The 20,438-nt window shown below is 35.3% G+C and overlaps 1 pseudogene; it reads left to right on the top strand.

The window, feature by feature from the left end:
• The first annotated feature begins 900 nt into the window (after positions 1 to 900).
• On the top strand, positions 901 to 989 carry LOC133752424 (U2 spliceosomal RNA; annotated as a pseudogene).
• Positions 990 to 20,438: the final 19,449 nt, after the last annotated feature.

The raw sequence follows: 20,438 nt of genomic DNA, 5'->3' as shown, positions 1-20,438 counted from the left end.
TCACCAACATGGGTGCCCAAACACTTGGGTCATCCTCCACTGATTTCCCAGGCATGTCAGCAGAGAGCTGGATCAGAAGTGGAGCAGCCCAAACTCCAGTGAATCACCATATGCAATGTCAGCAATGTAGGAGGAGGTTTAACATACTACATCACAGTGCTGGCCCTAATAAACTCTCTTAGAAACTATAAAGTAGGCAGTAAACTATTTTTAACTATAGTCTCCATGTTGTACTTTAGATCTCTGGATTTATTCATCATACATAACTGCCACTTTGTATACTTAGGCCTACCTAAGTATCAGCCACAGCTGATAACCATTGTCCTATTGTCTTGTTTCTAAGGTTTTTTTTTCTTTTTTAGATTCCACTTATAAGACGTATGATGCAGTAATCTTTTTTGTCTGGCTTTTGTCACTTAATGTAATATCCTCCAAATTCATCCATGTTTTTGAAAAATGTCACAATAAACTCCAGAAAACATACAAAGTGAGGACCTTTCTCTCTGTCTCTCTCTCTCACTGTCCACTTTGCCTGTCTAAAAAAAAAAAAAAAAACAAAAAACAAAAAAAAAAAACATATATTTAGCATGAAGACTTAATCACATGAACAATGAATCATAGAAGAAATCAAAATGGAAGTTAAAAAATTTCTGAAAACAAATGAAGATGACAACACAACATATCAAAACTTACCAGGTAAAGCAAGAGCAGTGTTAAGGGGAAAGTTTATAGCAATTAGTGCCTATATTGAGAAATTGGAAAGGTTATCAAATAAATGATCTAACAATGGATCTCAAGGACCTAGAAAAAAGAGAATCTAACCAATTAGTAGGAGAAAGAAACAATAAAAATTAGGGAAGTATTAAATAAAATCGAATGAAATAAACCTTAAAAAATTCAATCGCTTCTTGGCCTTTTGGCTAAGATCAAGTGTAGTAAAAGTTCAGTGAAATGAAGAGTTTTTTTTTTTAATATGCCAAAGAATTTTCTTTTATAAGATTTATTTTTATTTATTAGAGAGACCAAGAGAAGATTGGAGAGAGAGAGAGAGAGAGAGAGAAATCTCATCTGCTATTTCACCCCCTGAATTGCTGCCACAGCTCAGGCTCCACCAGGACAAAGTTGGGAGCCTAAAACTCAAAGTCTTCCCACATGGATGTTAGAGACCAAACCACATGTCCAATTACCTGCTGGCTTCCAGTATATACATTAGCAGAAAACCAGAATTGTGAGAGGAGCCGTGGCTCAAACCGAAGCACTCTATATAGGATGCATGTGTGTTAACCTCTAAGTCAAACAAACTTATTTTCTTTTTAAAGTTGAATAGTAATCATGCATATCACAATTTAGTTATTTATCCACATACCAGCACTTCAGTTGTTTCTATATCTTGGCTATTGTGAGTAGTGATGAAATAAGCATGGAAATACAAATATCAAAAAACTAATAATAAAAAGGAATATTCATAAATAGGAAAAAGCATCAATGTAAATGCTAATGAATTTACAAATTTCTTTTTTTTATTAAACTTTTATTTAATGAATATAAATTTCCAAAGTACAGATTATGGGTTACAATGGCTTCACCCTCCCAAAACTTCCCTCCCACCCACAACCCTCCCCTTTCCCTTCAATCACATCATGATTCATTTTCGATTCTCTTTATATACAGAAGATCAGTTTAGTATATATAAGGTAGGTAACGATTTCAACAGTTTGCCCCCATATAGCAACACAAAGTGAAACATACTGTTGGAGTACTAGTTATAGCATTAAATAAGAGTGTACAGCACATTAAAGACAAAGATCCTATATAATATTTTTTTAAAAATTAATTAATTTTCTATGCAATTTCCAATTTAACACCAGGTTTTTTTTTTTTCATTTCCAATTATCTTTATATACAGAAGATCGATTCAGTATATAATTAGTAAAGATCTCATCAGTTTGTACCCACGCAGAAACACAAAGTGTAAAAATACTGTTTCAGTACTAGTTATAGCATCACTGCACATTAGACAACACATTAAGGACAGATCCCTCATGGGATGTAAGTACACAGTGACTTCTGTTGCTGACTTAACAATTTGACACTCCTGTTCATGGCGTCAGTAATCTCCCTAGGCTCTAGTCATGAGTTGCCAAGGCTATGGAAGCCTTTAGAGTTCGCTGACTTTGATCTTATTCCTATAGGGTCATAGTCAAAGTGGAAGTTCTCTCCTCCCTTCAGAGAAAGGTACCTCCTTCTTTGATGGCCCCATTCTTTTCACTGGGATCTCACTCGCAGAGATCTTTCATTTAGCTCTTTTTTTGTTGTTGCTTTTTTTCTTTTCCATGGTATCTTGGCTTCCATGCCTATAATACTCTCATAGGCTCTTCAACCAGATCCAAATGCCTTAAGGGCTGATTCTGAGGCCAGAGTGTTGTTTAGGACGTCTGCCATTCTATGAGTCTGCTGTGTATCCCACTTCCCATGTTGGATCTTTCTCTCCCTTTTTGATTCTATCAGTTAGTATTAGCAGACACTTGTCTTGTTTGTGTGATCCCTTTGATTCTTAGACCTATTAGAGCCATCGAATATGAACTGAAATTGATCACTTGGACTAGTGAGATGGCATTGGTACATGCCACCTTGATGGGATTGTATTGGAATCCCCTGGCACATTTCTAACTCCATCATTTGGGGCAAGTCTGATTGTGCATGCCCCAAATTGTACATCTCCTCCCTCTCTTTTCCCACTCTTAAATTTAACAGGGATCACTTTTCAGTTAAAATTTAAACACCTAAGAATAATTTTGTGTTAATTACAGAGTTCAACCACTAGTGCTAGAACAACAACAACTACAACAGCAACAACAAATACTAAAAAGGATAAAGTATTACATTGTACATCTAGAGTCAGGACAAGAGCTGATCAGTTCATTGTTTCTTATAGCGTCCATTTCACTTCAACAGGATTCCCCTTTGGTGCTCAGTTGTCGCCGATCAGGGAAAACAAATGATATTTGTCTCTTTGAGACTGGCTTAATTCACTCAGCATGATGTTTTCCAGATTCCTCCATCTTATTGCAAATGACTGGGTTTCATTGTTTCTTACTGCTGTATAGTATTCTATGGAGTACATGTCCCAAATTTCTTTATCTAGTCTACTGTTGATGGGCATTTGGGTTGGTTCCAGGTCTTAGCTATTGTGAGTTGAGCTGCAATAAACATTAATGTGCAGATGGCTTTTTTATTAGCCAAATTAAGTTCCTTTGGGTAAATTCCAAGGAGTGGGGTGGCTGGGTTGTATGGTAGTATTATATTCAGGTTTCTGAGGAATCTCCAGACTGACTTCCATAGTGGCTTAACCAGTTTGCATTCCCACCAACAGTGGGTTAGTGTCCCTTTTTCCCCACATCCTCTCCAGCATCTGCTGTTGGTAGATTTCTGAATGTGAGCCATTGTCACCAGGGTGAGGTGAAACCTCCTTGTGGTTTTGATTTGCATTTCCCTGATGGCTAGTGATCTTGAACATTTTTTCATGTGTCTGTTGGCCATTTGGATTTCTTCGTTTGAAAAATGTCTATTGAGGTCCTTGGCCCATCTCTTAAGTGGGTTATTTGTTTTGATGTTGTGGATTTTCTTGATTTCTTTGTAGATTCTGGTTATCAACCCTTTTTCTGTTGCAGAATTTGCAAATATTTTTTTCCCATCCTGTCGGTTGCCTATTCATTTTCCTTATTGTTTCTTTTGAAGTACAGAAACTTCTCAATTTGATGCAATCCCAAATGTTAATATTGGCTTTGACTGCCTGTGCTTCTGGGGTATTTTCCAAAAAGTCTTTGCCAGTACCTATATCTTGCAGGGTTTCTCCAATGCTCTCTAATAATTTGATGGTGTCGGGTCATAGATTTAAGTCTTTAATCCATGTTGAGTGAATTTTTGTGTAAGGTAAAGGTAGGAGTCTTTTTCATGATTCTGCATGTGGAAACCCCATTTTCCTAGCACCATTTATTGAATAGACTGTCCTTACTCCAGAGCTTGGTTTTGGATCCTTGATCAAATATAAGTTGGCTGTAGATGTTTGGATTGATTTCTGGTGTTTCTATTCTGTTCCATTGGTCTATCCATCTGTTTCGGTACCAGTACCATGCTGTTTTGATAACAACTGCCCTGTAGTATGTCCTGAAATCTGGTATTGTGATGCCTCCGGCTTTGTGTTGTACAAGCTTGTTTTCACTATTTCAGGTCTCCTGTGTCTCCATATGAATTTCAGCATCATTTTTTCCAGGAAACATTATAATTTTTACAAATTTTTTTGCGTGGGTATAGTTTCAAGGAAGGCTGCCACTTGTCCAGGAATATATTATAGACAAATTGTTGAATTTTGTATTATATACCTATATTCTGTTAAAGAGAATTGTGTTGGAGCTATACCTTATGTAATAATATTATATTTTTTTTTATTTTTTTTTTATTAAACTTTTATTTAATGAATATAGATTTCCAAAGTATAGCTTATGGGTTACAATGGCTTCCCCCCTCCCATAACTTCCCTCCCGCCCGCCACCCTCCCCTTTCCCGCTCCCTTATGTAATAATATTATATTTTTAACATATTATGGGTACTCAGATTTCCATAGCAACACTGTGGTTTCATGATTGGCTTAGTTTGATCAAGCTATTCTTCCTTTAGTCAAAACTCATATAATTATGATAATTAGTTCAAGCAGTGTATACATACATATACTACTCAACCTTAAACGAGAGAGTGACCTTTCTGGCATTTTACCAAGTTTCATTACATTCTTTATTCTTAACTTATTAATTTCAATATGTTCTTTATTTCATATCAAAGCTTTTCTGTGATTATCTACAAACTTCTTACTTTAAACTTTAGAAATAAATAATCCCAATAATTGTATTTTACTTTCTTAACCTAGAAATATCTAAGACTCAGGTCAATAATCTTATGAATCCACAACACTTTCACATAAAACTAAATTCATTACAATTCACATTATATGATAACTAAAGCATATAATAATTTAGAGATTTTTTTATCACAAAAGAGAATATGGGATTTGAACTTAAAAATCTCTGACCAAAGCCTGGATATTTAATCAGTGCACTTAAATGTTCACTATTTTTTTATGTTAGAAATAATACATTTGAAACTTACTGATTTCCTATCCTTTTAGTGTAAAAATATTAAGTGTCTACCTTTAACTTTTCCTTATTTATTTTTGTTTACAGAGATGCACTGTTGATCTTGTGATAATTTTCCCACTTCCTGACTAAAAACTATCTTCTCATACCTCCACAAATAGCATCTTCCATCCACTACTTCTCTTAATGATTGATCCATAAATATGCCCCCTTTTCTATCCTGGTGTGTATAGGCATGGTCATGTCTCTCTAGGTTTAAATTAAAAATAAACAGCAAAATGCAGAGCTGAAAATCCCCTCCGATGACCACTTTAACTTAGCTTTTTATAAATAATTAACATATCCATTCTGCTTACTTTTCTACGCTCTATCTACTCCCAACTGACTGCTATATTTACTCTACCAAGAAAAGGTATTTTTTTTCCACAAAATGTGCAAACTTGTTATTTATTTGATTATTTTTCACTCTTGTTATCCTACCACTAATTACTTCTTGAAATGTTTTTTAATAGGTGTTCATATTGCCACACTCACTGTATTCCAAATATCCTTCCAAATTTGGTTTATCCTGTTCCTGCTGTATAACCATTCCTCAGGAAACACCCTTCTCTCTCTCTCTCTCTCTCTCTCTCTCTCTCTCTCTCTATATATATATATATATATATATATATATATATATTACATTTAAGCACATGTATCATATTATTTTTGGTCATTAAAGTACTGTATATTTTCCACATAAAATCATAATTCAGACATTTGCTAAAGTGTATCTTAAATACTTGGTGTAAATTTCCCCTCGCCTTACTATCTAATATCTATATCCTTTTAAGATAATTTGCTTATCAACTATAATTTGCCTATGTATTACTCAATTCACTGTCATCACTTATCCATGGGCCACATCCATTTTCATTTTAATTATGATGACAATTTTCTAATTTACACCTTTGATTTAAGCCTGACCTTCTCCAATTCCTTTCAATACGTACTTGGAGAGTGATATTTCATAGCTTAAAGCTGATTTATGATCACTCCCATGATCAAAATATTTCAATGATCTTTCTTTACATTTAGAATCATGTTAACATTCATAAATAAACAACACATAAATAAATATGACTCCTAAATTGCCTGTTGGCCTGGTTCTAGTGAAATCTCTAGCTATATCTCATACTACTTTGAAAATGATGACCAATTTTAATAATCTCTAACATTCAGAAATAATTTAATATATTTTAGTCAATGTTTAATATATCATTGTTTTTCTGAGGATCTATTTGCTGTCTATATGTGGCATAGTGGATTAAGCAGCCACCTTTGACACTGGCATCCATGTGTATACCAGTTCATGTTCCACTTGATCAACTTAGGGACCAGCGTTGTAACAGGGGACAGCAGCACCAGCATCCCATATGGGTTTCAGTTTGAGTCCTGATTGCTCCACTTCCAATGCAGAATATATGCTAGTGACCTGGAAAAAGCAGTGGAATATGTATCAAGTGTTAAGGTCCCTACCACCCAGTGGGAGACCTGGATAAAGCTCCTGGCTTCAGGATTTGGACTGGCCCAACCTTGGCTGTTGCAGCCATCTGAGGAAAAAACCAGCAGATCGATTCTTTCACTGTCTCTTCGTCTCTGTAGCTTTGGCTTTCAAATCAATTAATAAATCTTTTAAAGAAATTAAAAATCATGTGCGTATTTAAACTTTACCCCAGAGTCTGGCTAAGTTTTCAGGACTGTTTCAGATGTCCATCTTCCATATACCTAGAATATTCTCTTAGCCCATAACTACAGATTTTGTAATTCTTTAATTGCTTGTCTTTATTATCCACTGGAGATAAATATAATGGACTTTAACTTATATCATCAATTTTTCAAATTTTGTCTTTTCTTAATAAATATATATCCCATGAATTAATATACTGTAAAAGTACAGTTTGATTTTCTTAAAGTAATAAATTCACTTTATGTATGTTTTTATTTTGCTACATCCTCTTTTATAGAAGTAGTTCACATTATTCTTTCTTGCAAAAAATTCAGTTTATCCCAAAGGTTACAATATTACTAGAATTCAATCCTATATGCCTGATGGAATGATGGTGATTTTTATAGAAATCTAAAAGTTGAAAGAAATAAGGGCAGCAACAAAATGCTAGAGAAGGCTGAAATTGTCTCACAATGTTGAGTTTGTGGAACCAGCAAAGTATTTGAAAGGCAATTTCTGGTAGGTAATAGAATTGTAAAGCCTAAAGTTTAGGAGAGAATCAAGAGCTGAAGATCTGAAATGAATCTTCATGGAGTTACTAGATAAACCTGGGGCTTTGATGTTGTGGGGAAGAAAGAGGACTGAGAGTAATGAAGACTGTGAACCATGAATATAAGTGTTTTTTTCTTCTTGCTCATACTTAAATTTTCACAATGAGCAATGGAAACAGAGAAGGAAGTCATAAAATTCGGGGTGGGGGAAACTGGAAATACAGGAAATAAGAAAGGAAACATTTTAAATAAATGTGATACTTTTTTCATTAATAAAGGCTAAAAAAATAATGATGATAGTCTGAAAACTGTCTTCAATGTGAATGCCAGGGACATCAGTGACTTTTTTTTTTTTTTTTAACAGGCAGAGTTAGACAGTGAGAGAGAGAGAGAGACAGAGAGAAAAGTTTTCTTTCCATTGGTTCATCCGCCAAAGGTCTGCTACAGCCAGGAGCCACGTGCTTCCTCCTGGTCTCCCATGTGGGTACAGGGCCCAGGGACCTGGGCCATCCTCTAGTGCCCTCCTGGGCCACAGCAGAGAGCTGGACTGGAAGAGGGGCAACCGGGACAGAATCTGGTGCCCCAACCGGGACTAGAGCCCAGGGTGCTGACACCGCAGGCAGAGGATTAACCTATTGAGCCACAGCGCCGGCCCATCAGTGACTTTTTTTTATAACCAGAAACTTATTTGTAAGGCAATATCTTATCTGAGATAAAAGCACAAATAGATATTTATCAATTAAGCAATGACTAAATGAAAATGAAATGAAGACTAGCAATATTTTTTAATGATCCATTTATTACTTTTTTTTTTTTTTTGAAGGAAAAGATTTTATTGGGAAAACCCAGCAGGCCAGAGGAAAGGGGAGAGGAAGGAAAAAAGAGTAAGAGAGGGAGAGAGAGAGGGGAGAGGAGTTAGAGAGGAGAGAAGAGAGAGAGCAGAGAGGAGCTGAGAGAGGGAGAGGAGAGAGGGGAGCGAGAGAGAAGCCAAGAGAGAGGAGAGAGAGAGAGAGAGAGAGAGAGAGAGAGAGAGAGAGAGAGAGAGAGAGAGGACCATTATTGCTTTTTTAAAAGAGGCAAATTTTCAGAGAAAGAGAGAGAAAGAGAGAGCGAGCCTCCATCTCTCCATCTGTTGGTTAACTCTGCAAATGGCCACAACAGCCAGGGCTGGGCCATACCTAAACAGGGAGCCAGGAGCCTCTTCCAGGTCTCTCACATGGGTGTAGAGGCCAAGGCACTTGGGCTATTCCTCACTGCTTTCACATGTGCACCAGCAGGGAGCTGAAAGGGGACTCAGAAAGTGCCTGTGGGGGATTCTGGTATCTCAGGCGGCACCTTCATCTGCTGTCACAACACCAGCTCCCTCAACAACTTCTAAGCACTTAAAATCTTTATGGTAGCCGGCGCCGCGGCTCACTAGGCTAATCCTCCGCCTTGCGGCGCCGGCACTCCGAGTTCTAGTCACGGTCGGGGCACCGATCCTGTCCCTGTTGCCCCTCTTCCAGGCCAGCTCTCTGCTGTGGCCAGGGAGTGCAGTGGAGGATGGCCCAAGTGCTTGGGCCCTGCACCCATGGGAGACCAGGAGAAGCACCTGGCTCCTGGCTTCGGATCAGTGTGGTGCGCCGGCCACAGTGCGCCGGCATGGGAAATAGGTATATTAGTTGATGTACGTTGACCCCTGCCATGTATTAGATATTGTATTGAGTACTTTCTTCATTGTGTATTTGCATGAAGAGCCTGAGATAGATACTACAGGATCTGTACCTTTTGGAAATATGAATACTATCATTTTTTTTTTTTTTTTGACAGGCGGAGTTAATCAGTGAGAGAGAGAGACATAGAGAAAGGTCTTCCTTCCATTGGTTCACCCGCTAAATGACCTCTACAGCTGGAGTTATGCCGATCCAAAGCCAGGAGCCAGGTGCTTCCTCCTCGTCTCCCATGCTGGTACAGGGCACAAGGACCTGGGCCATCCTCCACTGCCCTACTGGGCCATAGCAGAGAGTTGGACTGGAGGAGCAACTGGGACAGAATCTGGTGCCCCGACCAGGACTAGAACCCAGGGTGCCGGCGCCACAGGTGGAGGATTAGCCTAGTGAGCTGCAGTGCCGGGGCCAATCCCATCAATATTAAGCTCTTTCACCAGTCACAAAGTTCTATTTGAAAATTTATGTGACATCAATTAATTTCTTTTTATCACATTAAATTACAGAAACTATAGCACATGACAGATTATAATAAATATAATGAGAAGTTTTTTTTTTTCTTGTGATAAAATTGATCTAAGGGGATATCTATGTCTGTTCAATAAACAGTATGTGAATACTCTGAGCATTTACAAGTTAAAATGTCATAAACACCCATTGATTATAAAATACAATATCCTACTCAACACTATTTACATACTACCAAGGATGACTTTTGGTAGCCATTGTAGACAGTATCAGACCTTCTTCCAGAACTTTATCTCACCTGTAGGGATAGTAGTAAAGAGTCTAAGCTAATGATACCCTTCTTTATCAATTTAGTCTCAGACTAACAGAATTAAGGTAATTATTTTTATATTTTTATGAAAATGCTGATACTCTACTTAGCAATTTTATTTCACATAAATAGTGAATTAAAGAAAGATCATGTGTAATGAAAAAAAACCACAGATATCTAGAAAATAAAACATAGATGTTATTTCTATATTTTGTTCTATTCCACAGTCATAAGTGTATTCCTGATATTTTTATTACAAGAAGAAACTTGTAAACTTGGGAAAGTTTTAATTACTCACATTAACACAAGTGAGTTAGCCACATAAAATCAAAGAATCTTAACAACTATAAAATCAAAGGTGAAATATATTTCAAAGAAAAAAGCAAATAATACTTGAAAATTCGATAGCATCAGGGACTATGATAAGTAGACTATACTTGAACTTATTAAGAAAGAGAATGATGAAATGAATTTGGATAGAACTACAAATGGAGGAAATGGACAATGGTTTGGGAATAAATGTGTTTGATGGTTGACTATGTAAATTGAATTTTTAGCAAAAATCTAGTATTCAGTTCAATAATTCAAGAATATTATTAAGACTCAAGACAATTTCTGAGGTGATTTATTGGACAAATTATAAGGGCAAGGCAGGTAGACTGTAGATAAAATATTAATTATAAATTTAAAGGTGGACCACTGACTGCATTAAGGATAGAGTAGTGGATAATAACTTTAGTCTCACATCACAAACATTCTGAATTTAGTAGTCTATATTATACCAGTTTTTCTTACACTAGATAATAAAGAGTAAATAAGCACCATCCTTGAAATTAGAGTACCATATTGGGTGAGCTACAGTTACCCTGGCTTTCCATCTATGTTCATTTTCCAAACCCCAGTAGAGAGAACAGACTTAAATCTGAACAACATAAAAGAAGAAAAGTTTCAGCTATAATGTTGATGTAGCTACAATTTGCAGGGCAGAGTACCAGAGAAAGGAGTAGTATAAAAGCGAGATCTAGAAGTTTGAATAGATACACTTAACCAATTATTAAATCATATATGCTCATTGTGAGACTTTATGAAATGAAATAGAGAATAAACACTAGCACGGCAGAAAATAGTCTACCAAGACATGAGATGCATAGAGATTCTGGAGATCTAACAGGAATCAGAGAACTTACACTTACAACCAGCTTACAAACAATGATCTCTTCATTCACAGAATACCACATGATATCAGAAAGCTCAGAGTTTAAGGGTACTGCTCTAGGATAGAACTATTAAAGTTAAGCCTAAGTTGATCCACCAGTAAAATAGTTGGGTATTCCAGACCAAATTAAAAAAAAATGCTAATGGATTAAAAGGACATCCAGATTATCAATAATTCACTAACCATATTATCAACTATTCAGTATCCTTATTGGCAGCATACAAGAATGTAATTAGATATGGAAAGAAGTAGGAAAATATTATATATATATAATATTTATATATATATTAAATATATATATTAAATATATATTAAAAGGACATCCAGATTATCAATAATTCACTAACCATATTATCAACTATTCAGTATCCTTATTGGCAGCATACAAGAATGTAATTAGATATAGAAAGAAGTAGGAAAATATTATATATATATAATATTTATATATATATATCCAACAGAAAATAAGTTCATCAGGACAAAACATAGCAATGAAACAGAGCAGAGGACATGCTAAGTATGTTGCTACATGAAAACATAACTTATATATAAATATTACACTTCATATTTCACTCTGGAAGTATAGCAATAGGAGGGTAAGACTAAAAGGATTGAAGAACTGTACTTTGAAGAATTAATAAGGAAGATGGACTGGTTTATAAATCAGCTTAAGTAGACATAAAGAAAAACATACTTGCCAGCAATTAAAATATATTTTATAAGAATCAAATGATTTAAAAAAATGAAATGTTAGCTCTATTCTTCAAAAACGAAAGCAAAGTGGAAGATAACTAAGTACTTGATACTCCTCAGAAACTATATTGACCATCAAAAAATCAGTATGTATTTAGGAAAATTGAAATTCTCTGTAAACAAAATTAATACAAAATATTTATATTACATTAACAACTAACTACAGAATACATTTCCCTTCCTAAAAACACATGGGAAATTCATGAAGTATTTTTTATTTGATGGTTCATAGAACGTTGTAATGAGTTCAAATTATTGAAAACATAAAGAAAATTATTTATAGCAAAATTGGACTAAGAATAAAAACCAATAACAAAACTATACAAAATATCCTGAAATACTTGAATATTAAGCACAATAGTTTTAAATAACTGACTGTAAAAGAAATTAAAAAGAAAATTTAAAAATATTATACATGGAATAACAGTGAAAATATAACATAGGAAATTTTTTGAAGCAAGCCTTCCTCTTTTCCCTTTCTTCTTGAATGAACAATTCATTATTAAAATCATAATGGGGGACACAGATCAATTCACTGCGGCAGACTGAGGTATTGAAGAATGAACAAAATGAAAATTGTGTCTGTGTTCAAGGAAGGCTTCTGAATGGTGAAATAGGTTCAAAAGAGTGTCAAATAAGGGGATATCTTGGTGAGCAGGTCTTAGAACTGCTAAGATAACATTTCATGTTTACACCAACTGTTGAATTATTTTCTTCATTATTGGTGAAGAAAATGAGAAACTTAAAGATTAAATGTCTCCCTTGTGGCCAGACCATTACAAAATGGAGAACTAGATTACGTCGTGGGTATACAACAGATATGCATTAATCATATATTAATATTTATTGAAGACATACAAAAATGCTTGCCAAATGAAGAAAATGCTTCTCCTTGTGTTGACATCAAAAGAAAAAATTCAACAGAAGTTCATAAACTAAGCACATTTCCTTAAATAAAATTTCTTTTAAAAATAATATTTTAACAGAGAGAAATACAGTGGATTATTGAAGTATAATATGGCAAGTCATCTAAATAAAACCTGGGACTAAAACTGTGTGTTGGAAGAAATTACAGAAAAATTATTTCAAAGCTTCTGCCAGTTCTTGTTTCCACGGGTAGAGACTAAAGGTGGATGACTCTTTTGTTTAGTACAAAACATTAATCACCCTTTGGTTATTAAAGGAAAGATATTGTCTGTAATGAAAAGTTTAAGATAAAAGGGAGCTGGGCTGCTTTGCATAAAAAAGTAAAAAGCTATTCTATGTAGGTTAAAAATTATTAGAACTTTGCATAATAGTTGAACTTCTAGATAGTTTCAGAAATATTTTTTTAAGGTCCTGAGATGCAAAAGCAAAAGTTTAGAGAGGATCTCAGATAAGGAGTCAGTCTTACAACACAAGAGGGTCTGAAAATAAAAGATGATTAAATAAATGATGCTTAATTTTAATTCTAATGGTCTAATTTTAAACATCCAGTATTAAATTTTAATTTGTTTTTTCTTTCGGTTGTGTTTTTTCCATTCCCTTTTATTATAAACTTGAATCGCTCTACTGTGTTTGACCCTGCACTTCCCCTTCCCTAGGTAGTAAAGCTTTAGTTAAATACTATCATTGCTTATCTTAAATAAATTATTGCAGAACATGGTTTTGCATTGAACTGCCCCACTAGGCCCATAACAGACCAATCTGAAATAGAATTTTTTATGCTAAATGCCACATGACCAAACTAAAGCTTTAATGAAGCTGGTAAGTTCCAAAGTGTTTCTGAGAAATTATGGAGGGTCCAGTTAACCTGAGTCAGCTGAATAATCATGTCCCCTCTGCTTTAACTCTCACGTGCAAATTAATCTGACATTAATTAAATTCACTGATTCACTTTTCTTCTGTTATTCTATTGCCTTTTTCCCATTTACAACTAATGCTGTTCTACCATGCACATACAGGCACACATTCTTCCTTACACAAGAAAACACTACCCAATTCTAGAATCACAAATAAAAACCAACTGGTTCCTTATAGTAAGTTTGCTGAATGTTGGCTTTTAACATTAGTTTTTGTCTAAGTATTGCCTTCTGGAATTAAATAAAGAAAATTAGCCTATCCTTCTTGAAAGTACATAACAGCACTAAGCAGGAAGATGAGATATAGTGAGATGTAGATACAGATTACTGCAGTTTATACTGTTAATATAACTTCACTTTCTTGTCTGGGAAATATGTCCCTAAATCTTAAAAGTCTAAAAAAAAAAAAAAAAAGAAAAAAGAAAAAACCCACATTAAAAAGATACAAAGAAATTCTCCCTTCTAATCCTGCTTGCCCTTTCCAACCTTCTAATGCATATGGAATGCATCAGTCCAGTGTTTTGTGGTATATCTGTATATTTCAAGAAATACAATTTTTTTTATTTTCCTACAATTAAAAAAATCCTAAGCACACTGTTTTTGACTATACTTCTTAACCTAAAAATACACTAGAACATTTCGTAATGGCATCTTGAACTTCCTTAGAGCTGCATAGTATTTGTGTATGGATGCATTATTTAATCCTTAATTAATATTTAGTCTCGCAGGGGCCAGTGCCATGGCTCACTTGGTTAATCCTCCGCTTGTGGCACCGGTATCACATGTGGGCACCGGTTCTAGTCCTGGCTGCTCCTCTTCCAGTCCAGCTTTCTGCTGTGGCCTGGGAAGGCAGTGGAGGATGGCCCAAGTGCTTGGGCGCCTGCACCTGTGTGGGAGACCAGGAGAAGCACCTGGCTCCTGGCTTCGAATCAGCGCAGTGCCAGCCGTGGCAGCCATTTGGGGGGTGAACCAGTGGAAGGATGACCTTTCTCTCTGTCTCTCTCTCTCACTATTTATAACTCTACCTGTCAAATAAATTAAAAAAAAAATTAGTCTCACTCATCATTGTTTAACGTCAATGATATAATGAATGACCTGTAAACCTATCTTTGTGTATGTATGTATATGTGTATATATATGAAATTATAAACTTTCTATAAATACCTAGAAGTAGAATTTCTGGATCAAATTTATGTGAAATTTGTTTCAATACTCCCCATAAGTTTCTCATTAGTTTACAACCCCTTTTTAAAATTTTATTTTATTTTTTGACAGGCAGAGTGGATAGTGAGAGAGAGAGAGACAGAGAGAAAGGTCTTCCTTTGACGTTAGTTCACCCTCCAATGGCCACCACGGCCAGCGCGCTGCGGCCAGCGCACCGCGCTGATCCAAAGGCAGGAGCCAGGTGCTTCTCCTGGTCTCCCATGCGGGTGCAGGGCTCAAGGACTTGGGCCATCCTCCACTGCCTTCCCGGGCCATAACAGAGAGCTGGCCTGGAAGAGCGGCAACCAGGACAGAATCCGGCGCCCTGACCAGGACTAGAACCTCGTGTGCCGGCGTCGCAAGGCCGAGGGTTAGCCTGTTGAGCCACGGCAGAGGCCTTAGTTTACAACTCTTATAAGCAAAATAAAAGGTACTTGCCCTCAAGCCTTAAGTGAAAAAATGTCATCTGAGATACTCAAATTTACCAAAGAGATGCATGAAAGTATTTTTATAAGTGATGTTAAAGGGTTGGTATTTACATCTGCATCCATGTCCCTACTGCTCCATTTCAGAGCTATTTGTTCCAACGGCCTGGAAACTGCAGCAGAAGATTCCACAGGGGTTTGGGCCCCTGCCACCCATGTGAGAGAGCTGAATGAAGCTCCTACTTCGACCTGCCCCAGCTTTAGCTATTATAGCCATCTTGGGAGTGAACCAACAGATGCAAAATCTCTCTCTCTCTCTTTCTCTCTCTCTCCGTAGCTCTCTATAACACTGCCTTTCAAAATAAATAAGTGAATTTTTTTTAAAAAGTACTATTGAATATCCCTTCAAACATTTAAAAAATTCTGAATCTGAAATAAAATTCAAAAAGTTATTTTGTTATCTATGTCTTCAGAGTAACAGTCCAATTTTTAAAAAATATTTATTTATTTATTTGAAAGGCAGAGTTACAGAGAGGGAAAGACAGAGGCAGAAAGAGAGAGAGAAATCTTTTATCCATGGTTCACTCCCTAAATGGCTGCAACAGCCAGAGCTGGATCAGGAGCTGTGAGCTTCATCTGGGTCTTCCAAACCCACACAGGGGCCCAAGAACTTGGGCCATTTTTTGTTGCTTTTCCAGGCACGTTAGCAGGGAGTGGATCAGAAGTGGACATTCTTAACTCAACAGGCCCCTATTTAGGATGCTGATCCTGCAGGCATCAGATTAACCTGCCACTGCACAACCCTACCTCAGGCCAGTGTTTTACATAGTTTTTGATTGTCTTTCTTCAAATTTAAATTTTTAAACCAATTTGCAGCTTGTCATAGCATGTAGTGTGGTATATATGACAAGCATGTTCACAGTATATATAAAAAGCAATCATTTAGAAACTATCATAATCAAAAATAAAAATATAGTGTTCTTGCAAATTAATTTAAATGAAGAATAATTTTAAATAACTGTATATTTAAATGTTTGTCATTAACTTGTTCAGTTATGTGTGAAAGAAGATAAATTAGGATAGCACATTCTTCCCAAAGCAGGAAAACATCATTGACACATGAATAAATAAAATGTATTATAAGCATATAATAGATTAATATTTAACAAATTAAAATGAAGTTTGATACAAATTACAACACAGATAAATAATGAAATATTTTAAGTAATATAAGTCATGGAACCAGATATCAAATTATTCTATATATGCTAAATGCCAAAAAAGGCAATTCCATAGATAAAGAATGCCTCCGTTTCCACAAACTAACAGGAAAAAGACAAATAATTCAAAGCCAGTGGAGGTTAAGTTTCTTTGGAGGTTAAAAAAAGTTAGAAAATTGATTATGATTATGAATGTATAACTTTATGAATATACTAGAAGCTATTATATATACACATTAGTAAATTGCATCATATGCCAAATATAACTGAAAAGAGATCTTGGATACCTATTGTATTTGTATACCTTCCTGTATCTTTAGTTTTTGTTGTGTATTGTATAATTATATATAATAATAATTATATATAATTATATATAATATGTTATATTATGTTATAATTATAATTATAATATGTTGATATAGATTTATTTATGTGAAAAGAAGAGTAACAGAGAGAGGGGGAGAGGGAGATGGAAACATTTTCTATCTGCTAATTTACTTCCCAGATGAACCCAGTAGGTGATGCTGAGGTAGGCATAAACCAGGATCTGGGAATAACTTTCAGGTCTCCTATGAAGGCAACAATAACCCAAATGCTTATGTTATCATATGCTGCTTTCTCAAGTTCATTAGCAGGAAGCTGAATCAGAAGCAGAGTTGCTGCTAGTTGAACCAACACTCTGATATAGGAGATGAGGCCTCCAAAACAATGACTTAAGCCACTGTGCCACAATGATAAATCTTAGATTTTTGCTTGTTTTAATCATAAAGCAGATATATACTGAATAGCATTAGCATTCCAGGTTGTGATAAATACTAGAATGTTTTCTTGAATTACATCTTCAAATATTTTCTTAGATTTAGCTTTCTTATTATAATATAAAATCTTTACTTCTATTTTATTTCCATTTCATTTTTCATGCAATTATTAATTATATGCTTGCTTCTAATTATATTATGTTACTTTAAACATTGTAAAAACATCAGTTCTGGTTTTCTAATGTTTTCTTAACTCCTATGACATTTTACCCCACCTCACTTTCTGCTATCTTCCTGTTAATGAACAATTTTCTCCTTTATCACAACTGGTCCAGCCTTACTGAAAATGCTTAAGAATGTGCTACACACAGAAACACAAAAAGATAGCCATCATTATGAAACAATGTGAAAGCAGAAAATCTCCCAGTAAAAGTACAAAAGGAATCCAAAGCAAACAATAGGAATATTTTCTGGAAAAATGAAGGGCCAACTCATTACTTATCAGTAGCCTCCTTGAATGTAAATGGCCTCAAATTTCCATTCAGCAGAGGACTGAATGACTTCACTACTGCATTCTACCGACATTTAAAGAACTAACTGCAATTCATCTTAAGTTAAAACAATTAAAAGGAGACTATCCTCCCAAACTCCTTCTATGAAGCCAGCATTAACTTAATTCCTAAATCAGTAAAAGAAATAACAGAGAAAGAGGACTATAGACCAATTTCACTGATAAACATAGATGCAAATATCTTCAACAAATACTAACCAATCAAATCCAACAACACATCAGAAAGATCATCCACTAGGATCAAGGGAGATTCAACCGTGGTCTGCAGGAATGGTTCAACATCTGCAATTCAATAAATGTAATACATCACATTAACAAATTGAGGAACAAAAGCCATATGATTATGTCAGCAGGTTAAGAGAAAGCATTTGATGAAATATAACACCCTTTCATGATGAAAACCTAGGCAAATTAAGTATAAAAGGAATATTTCTCAACAAAATCAAGGCAATCTATGACAAACCCTATGACAAATCAAATCTATGACAAGCATCTTACTGAATGGAGAAAAATTGGAAGAATTCCCACTAAGATCCAGAACCAGACAAGAATGCCCACTTATCACCATTGCTATTAATTTTGGATTCTGTTTCTTGGTGTTTTTCTAAGTCCTTGAGATACATTGATGATGCAGTTATTTGATTTTTTTCCAATTTCTTCATGTAGGCACTGATTGCTATAAGCTTCCCTCTTAACAATGATTTACTCTATCCCATAAGTTTGATATAATGTGTTGTCATCTTCATCTGTTTCCAGAATTTATTTTTAATTTCCCTTTTGACTTCTTCTATGACCCACTCTTCATTCAATAATGTGTTGTTCAGTGTATATGTCTTTGCATACGATCTAGGCATGCTTGAATGGTTGATTTGCATCTTCATTCCATTGTGGTCAGCAAAAATGCATGGTATGATTTTGATTTTTTTTTATTTGCTGATGCTTCTTCTATGTCCTAGTACCTGAACCATCCTAGAGAAAGGTGTATGCACTGATGAGAAGGAAGCGTATCCTGCAACTGTGGGGTGAATAGTTCTGTAGATATTGGTTAGGTGCATTTGGTCTATAGTTTCAATTGGCTCTGTTTTTGTTGTTGTTGTTGTTGTGGTTGTAGTTGTTGTTGGTTTTCTGTCTCATTGATCTATCCATTGATGAAAAAGGAGTGCTGAAGACCCCCTTACTATTGTTTTGGAGTCTGTCTCCCTTTAGATCCCTTAACATTTATTTCAAATAGCCAGGCATCTTTTAATTGGTTTTATTATAGTCACCTTCCTGTTGAACTGATCACTTAATCATTACATAGTATGCTTCCTCATCTCTTTTAACAGTTTTTATGTCAGAGTCTATTTTTTTCTGATATTATAATGGCAACACCTGCCCATTTTTGCTTTCTGTTAGTGTGGAATAAATTTTTCCATCCTTTCACTCTCTGTCTGCATGTATCTTTGTTGTTGTGATGTGTTTCTTGTGGGCAGCAAATAGATGGGTCTTGTTTTTTAACCAATTTGGCCACTCTGTGTCTTTTAACTGGAGAGTTGAGGCCATTTACATTCATGATAAGTAATTACATGATAAGTAATGACTTTGCCCTGAGATTTTTCAAAAAATATTACTATTATTTGCTTTGGATTTCTTTTGTACTTTTACTGGGAGATTTTCTGCCTTCACATTCTTTCATAATGATGGCTATCTTTCTATCTTACTGTGTGTGGCTTCTGATTGTTTTTTAGTAATCCTATGATAAATTTTTTGAATTCCATCTGAATCTCACACATTGGTAGAAGGGACCAAAGTACTTTAGCCATCAACCTGCTCCACCCCAGAATATAAACTATTAGGAAGCTATTCTGATGCAGAATAGGGAATTAACTCAGACACATAGATGTGAGATCCAAGCAACCATGTTCAGAGAACAGAAGATTCCATATAGCAGCTAATATGTTATGTGTAAAATGAGAATTCCAAATTGTTTCTAAGTTATGAAAAGTCAATTCATGAAGAGAGAAATTTAAAAGCATACACATAATTTACATTAAGTTAAAAAAAAACCACTTAAGTTGTTTTCAAACTCAAAAACAGATTTCAAAAGACTTTTTTTTTTTTTTATCAAAACTTCCTGGCAATCCTTCTTGATCCTAAAAGTCCTACTGAGGGCAGTTCAGCACAGCAGGGAAGTCATTGTTCAGGTAGCTGGTATCCCATGGCAGAGTGCCTGGTTTGAGTTCCAGCTACTCAGGCTAATCCCTTCTCACACAGATACTTGCTAATGTGTACTTTGGGAATCAGCATAGGGTAGCTTAAGTCTTTAGGTTCCTACCATTCATGTGGGAGAACCAGGTTGATATCTGGACTCCTGGCTTCAAAGTGACCCAGGTTAGACTACTCTAGACATTTGGGGAGTCAACCAATGTTTCTTTTTCTGCCCTTCAAATAAAATTAAAAATAAAATCAGTTTAAAGATTCCTAATGAATTATATGACTTGATAATAAAACAAAAGTGATTGAATCTGTGAAATCCAGTCTTGAGGTACTTAAAAAGTGTGGTGTGGACTGAGTAAAAA

Source organism: Lepus europaeus, chromosome 2 (assembly GCF_033115175.1).
Source record: "Lepus europaeus isolate LE1 chromosome 2, mLepTim1.pri, whole genome shotgun sequence".
In the NCBI taxonomy this organism is placed as follows: domain Eukaryota; kingdom Metazoa; phylum Chordata; class Mammalia; order Lagomorpha; family Leporidae; genus Lepus; species Lepus europaeus.
Note: the sequence above shows the minus strand (reverse complement) of the source record. Positions and strands in the feature narration are given on the sequence as shown.